The sequence below is a fragment of the Cavia porcellus genome, unplaced genomic scaffold, assembly GCF_034190915.1.
Source record: "Cavia porcellus strain 051 isolate PalLab524CR breed Dunkin Hartley unplaced genomic scaffold, mCavPor4.1 scaffold_9, whole genome shotgun sequence".
NCBI lineage: Eukaryota > Metazoa > Chordata > Mammalia > Rodentia > Caviidae > Cavia > Cavia porcellus.
In genome coordinates this window covers 50,932,851-50,939,311 of record NW_026947492.1, presented here as the reverse complement: position 1 = coordinate 50,939,311, position 6,461 = coordinate 50,932,851, and positions in this window count along the sequence as shown.

Genomic DNA, 6,461 nt, shown 5'->3' with positions numbered 1-6,461 from the left:
AAAATTATAAGTTCATCCAGAAATAAAGTCTTTACACACCAATACAAAGTTTTAATTGTTCAGCTCAAATAGGAAAATGCCCTGTATCTAATATACTAACTACTAGCTGAGTTTATAATACAAGGCCGAAAAAATCACTATCTCAGAAGGTTTTCATCTAAGTAATATAGACATATAAACAAACAATAGAGCACAAAAAATGCAATGATACAGGTTTACAATGAGCACCATGTACATTTAGGTAGTTATTGAAATTATACAACATCTCAGGCCCTTGTTAGAAACTCAAAAATGAAAGTCAAGCACCCTGTATTCAGACTTTAGCTCTAGTAGAGCTGAGGTAGTCTGGTTGGAATCCAGTATGGTCTAAGAGTAGATAAGCTGGGAGTGCTAATAAGAGCCAAATGAGCAGTTTCTAAGCCCTCAGGCGGGAACAGCAGTGTACCCTGTGGCTCCTACATATCCTCTGTCAGCTTTCTTTTCCATTCCTCATGGCACGTATTCCACATCTTCACTTGTTCTTGCCATCAACCTATTGCTGCCCTCGCCTCACTTCATAGAGAATATTGAGATTTTTGATATTCCCTCAATTTCCCACACCTCATATCTCATTTATATCTGTACTTTCTCCTCATATCTTCCCTCATGTTTTGACTTTGTTCTGCTGGACCTTTCTCCTTCCCTAACTTTGTTTTAATAATTTGTAAACTAAAAATTTTAAAAAATAATACAATGAGTCAGGTGTGGTGGCTAACACCTGTAATCCCAGCACTCGGGAGGCTGAGGCAGGAGGATCATTGCGAGCTCGAGACCAGCCTGGGCTACAAAGTGAGCTCAAGGCCAGCCTGAACTGCATAGTGAAACCCTGTCTCAAAAAGACAAAAAAAGATATAGTATTTAATCACACCACCTAGATTCAATCATTTTTAACATTTTGCCTTTTGCATTTTCTATTGCCTATTTTCTATGTAGGCATATTTTTGGTTTTGTTGAACCATTTAAAGGTAATCTGCAAATAGAATATTTCAGCCCTAAGTTACTGCAGGAATCTCCTTAAAAGACAGACTACTTTTCACATTAGCACAGTGGCATCATCACAATAACGAAAAATTACAGTAATTCCTCAGTATGTTTTAATACCTGATATTCAAGTTTTTCCCCTTGTACCTAAATTATAATTGTTATCTAACTGATTTCATTAAGGTTTATCCATGATGTTGGGATTTGGGTTTGGTTTGGTTTGGTTTGGGGTTTTTTTTTCTTCTGTCTCTTTTTGTAAAAAGTCCTATGTTCTAGAATGGTATGTTTACTTTTTACTATTAGTACCCTTTCCCTTTGTCTGCCAGTATTTCCTGTAAGTCAGATCTAAAAATTTTTTTTTGATTCAGGGTTTTGATAGAACTGTTTCATTCCTTGTATTATATAATTCATATTGTATCATTTAGGAGATACAGTATTTCACTCTTGGTGATGCTAAGTTAAATTGTTAAGATGTTGCCTGCCAGATATCCATTGTAAAGATTTTCTTTACAAAAGTAAAAACTATTATAGTCACCTACCTGTGGTAGCAAATGAATTTCCTTTTCCTTCTCTCCCATTATGGACCCAGTAATTTTCTGATGATCTGTAGTTAGTTGAAACTATTACTATTTTGGATAATAGTAATAGTACTGTACTAATACTCCTTGTTACCACCCTACTTGTTTGTAGCCAGGCTCTTCTTAAAAATAAAAGTTTTCACACCATTCACTATTTCACCATGCTGCAATTCGTCAGCCCCCTTCCCTATCTCAAGTGATCATAGGGTCAGCGGTTTTCTACCCTTACATCCAATGGACTCCTTATTTTTATTAGAGCTCTGAAATCCCTTTTTCTAAGACATGACCTCTCATTGTTTCTGCTTTCTCCTACTTTTTTCTCTTTGATAAGTCTACCGGTAGGGCAAATATTTTGCAGAGCCCTTCTGTAAGAAAGTTTAGTTAGAAATACACTACATAATTCGTGAGGCTGTGTGAAGTAGTTTATCAATGAAGATTTAGTGTAATGGATTAAAAAAAGGTACATGAATATAAACAGGCATCATCTCAAGGAATTGAAAATAGTACTATTTCTAGCAAACTTCCCTATCTCCCCCTGCAATAAAAGATCAGCAAATGTCATTAGTAATCTATTTATATTGACCTATATAGTCTTAATCTATGCAATTCCATAATGCAATTTTATTTAATGCTGCAGTATTCATGATGCTGTATCTGTTGTGCCACTAGGACTGCTGTTTTGTATGTCTCAAAGTTTATTAACTGTATTTTACTGATTACAAAAGCTGAAATCCTACCCAGAGTATGAACTATTATTCATTTTTTTTTTTTTTTTTTGTCTTTTTCGTTTTTATCGGTACCAGGGATTGAACTCACGACTGCTTGCTTACAAGGCAGGCACTTATGCCGCTGAGCTAAATCCCCAGCCCCTATTATTCATTTTTCTGGTTTTATATTAATGTCTGGACTATTATAGCATAAACATTTAACATATATTTCATTCATGTCTTCTTGAAATCTCTTATGCTTTAATTACATTCCTAGTAACTGATCTATTTCAGTGCTGGCCACACCTGGGAAGGATAGAGTGGATGCCCATGGGTGGAGCCAAGAGAGGTTTCATTTGTGTAAGGAATATCCTTTATTCCATTAACATGACTTAAGCCCAGACTTGTAGAACACAGTGTCATTAATTGGAAATGAGAGTACATGATTAGAGAGACCTATTGTTATTGTGAAACATCAGTCTTGAAAGGCCCAAAGAAGACAGGAATGATTTAACAAGATGTAGAACTTGCATAGACCCACAGGGTGACCTCTGGTTTCAGTGGCAGGAAACAGATACAGACCTGTCACTGTACTCTCACATCTGAGACCCCATGCTTAAGCTTTGATATGCAATTTAATCCCAAGGGTCTGTAGTAGCCTTTGATAGTCTGATGGCCAGAAACTTATTCAAAATGGATCACATCATTCTGATAGTCGTGTCTTATACTATATCATGAAAAAAAAAAGTTCTTCAGCCAATGGGAATGATCTTAGGCCCAGGGTGATTTCATAGGCACAAGTTCCAATACTTGTAAGGGCATTTAGTACATGCTAAGGATGATAGTACATACTAAGAGTTTGGAGAATGCCTCAAATGGGAGAAAATACGCTTGTCTCAGGAAAAAATGAGATTTAGAAAACTTCAAGAGAACTATTTCCAGCCCAGCATCTGATTTCCTTCCCAAGGGACTAGGACTGGCCTTGCTTAATCCCAGAGACTGAAAGAAGCTTTAAACTATGTTGAGGAAGGCATTTCATAGCACAGGGTTCCCTGAAGCATAGAGACCCTAACAGGGTCCTTGCTTACCCAAGTTTCAGGTACTTCTGATATTTCTCCTTACTGTCCTTAGCTGCTTCTTTTGCCTATATTTTAAAAGATGGTGGCTTTTAGTTTTCTATTACTGATTCTTTTCTACATGTATTTCCTAGTTGAATTTATCCACTTTTCTACACATAGTGTGTTAGTGTTATGGTTTAGACTAATAATCACCTCCCAGTTCTCTAATGCCTTGCAGAGGTTAGGCTCCGGATAGCAACTGGCTCATGAGGGGCGCTACAGCTAAATATGCTGTTAGGGAGTAGGGCAATTCAGAAGTGAGGAACTGGGGTGGGGTCTGAAACACTGTATCTTCCTCCCTGGCTCCTGTCGCCTTCCAGCTACCATGATGTGAGCAGCTTTTCTGTGCCAGGCCCTTCTACCATGCCTTTTCTGCTTGGAATCAGCAGACCAAGGACTGTAAATGTGACCCAAGGTAAACCTTGTAAGTTATGGTATCTGGTAGGTGTTGTGTCTCAGCAAGGAGAGAAATGACTAACACAGCTTTTCATTCCTGTGGCAAAATAACTCACAATTTAAAAGAGAAAATATTTTATCTTGGCTTAATTTCAGTGCATGCTTACTTGGTTCCATTGTTTCTAGGCCTGTAGTAAAGCAGTAACATTATAGCGAAAGAATTTGGCTGAAGAATAATGACACCCAGGAATCAGAGAGATGAAACCCCTAATTACTCTTTTGAAATTTTTTTTTCTCTTTGAAATAAAATAGACTTGGACAAATAATAATGAATAATAAATTTCCAAGCTGGATGTACACCGGTAATCCCAGCACTCGGGCAGCTGAGGGAAGAGGATCATGAGTTCAAGACCAGCCTGGGCTCAAAGTGAGCTCAAAGCCAGCCTAAACTGCATAGTGAGACCCTGGCTCAAAGAAAATATACATACATACATACATAAATTTCCATTGTCTCCCAGTAGTGCCATCATTTATGATCTCATCAATGAATTTATCTACTGATAGAGTTGGAGCCCTTGTGGTCCAATCATCTTTGGAAAGTCCCACTTGTGAACACATGATACTTGGGAGACTTGGGTTTGGTCTCATTGTCCACTTTAGGTCTAATCCGTAAGACCTAAGGCTCTTTTATTCAAAGTCTATCTTCTATATAGGTTTTCTCTAAAGATTAAAATTGTGTTAGTTTTTACTGATTTTTCCCCTGCTGTATTGATAAGTGAAAGAGGAATGTAAAAATCTCTCAGTGATTGTGTGTTCTGTTGATTTTTATCTATTTTTGAAGCTATATTATTAGGCACAAATTAAATCTTGTACCTTCCTGGTGAATCTTCTGATTTCACTATGAAAGTCCCTTTTTATCACTGATAATACTTTTTGTCCTAAAACCTAATTATCACTGTGTGAGCTTTGTTTGGTTTCTATTTGCAAAAAGTCCCCCATCTTTAAAAAAAAACCTTCTTGTGTCTTTTTGTCTTTTGGTATGTTTTTTATAAAGCCTCATGTAGTTGGATTTGGTTTGACAATCTTTGTACTATTAACTGGAATATTTAGTTGTTTAACAATGTAATAATTAATTTTGTTTTTTCTTTGTTTTGCAGTATCAGAGGTTGAACTCAGGACCTTCACACTGAGCTACATTCCCAGCTTGTTTTTATTTTTATTTTGAGACAGGGTCTTGCTAATTTGCCCAAGATGGGCTCAAACTTGCAATCCCCCTGCCTCAGTCTTCCAGAGAGCTTGGGTTACAAGCATGCTTCACCACATCCAGCTAGTGTTGTTTATTATAAAAATCTCTTAGGTTTTTTTTTTTTTTTTTAATGGAAATAATGGCCAGGGATTTAGTTCAGTGGCATAAGAGCCTGCCTAGCAAGTGTGAGTTCAAGAGTATGATTTCCAGTACCAAAAAAAAGGAAATAGGTAAAATATAGATTTCTAAATTTATCTAAAGGAGAAATATGACATGCTCAATTGTTGGTTTTGTTTTGTATTTTAAAACAGTGTCTCAAAAAACAGTGAAGATAGGCCTTGAACTCACTACGTAGCCTAGGCTAGCCTGCAACTTGTGACACTCCTCCTCCCTCAGCCTCCCAGAGTGCTGGGAGTGCTGGGACTACAAGCATTTGCCGCCATACTTGGCCATACATAGTTTTCTAGATCAGCATTATTCGTTTTTCTCAGTTTTTAAAAATAATTACCACCAATTCTTAAAAGTCATATCTAAGCTTAGGATATAGCTCAGTAGTAGAGTGCCTGCCTAGCATGTGTGAGGCCCTCAGTTCAATCCCCAGTACTGCAAAAAAAAAAAAAATCATATTTATACTTATTAGGTGATTTATCATAGGCCCCAGAATCTTCAGTGCATTGTAATGAGACGAACAAGAGAAACTAAAATGAGGAACAGCCCTCTCAGCCATCGCTTAGGTATTTTATATGCTTTGTTATTTCTCTCTTAAAGTAACCTTTGAGGAATGATTAAGAGGAACCTTGTCATTTTGTAAACTAAGAGAAGTCAAATCATTTATACTAGTGCAAGATCACATCACTATTAAGCAACAGTGCCATTGCACCTCACTGCTCTCCTAAGACTGAATGCTCTGTGAGCCTCTACCTCTCTAGTTACGCGTCTCTGTGAAAAACATTCTTCTTTTAGGCCAGTGACTGCAATTACTTGAATAACTTAAGGTCAAACATAGTTTAAGTATTCTGTATTATGTTTTTGATTTGTCACTTAGGTGATCAGCTTTAATGTATGATGTGCTTAGACAAAACTTCTAGCGAAAGAAATGAATTCACCTGTAAAATCTGTCCTCTAATAGATTCTGGTCCATTTCATGCAGTTTCCTTTAGATGCTAAGTTGAAGTGTATGAGCACCTGGCCCTTCTCCTTCAAAGCTCCTTAACAGGCTTAAGCCTGTGACTATTTCCTGCTGACTAGCTGTAGATACCAACTCTGCCAAGATCCAAATGTTTGTCCATTGCCTTGAGTGAAAAATAACTCATGATGTTGCAAAACCCATAGCTTACTAACAGCCTTTCATTTTTTAATGTTTTATATTACTGCATGTTTGTAGTACATAATGTTT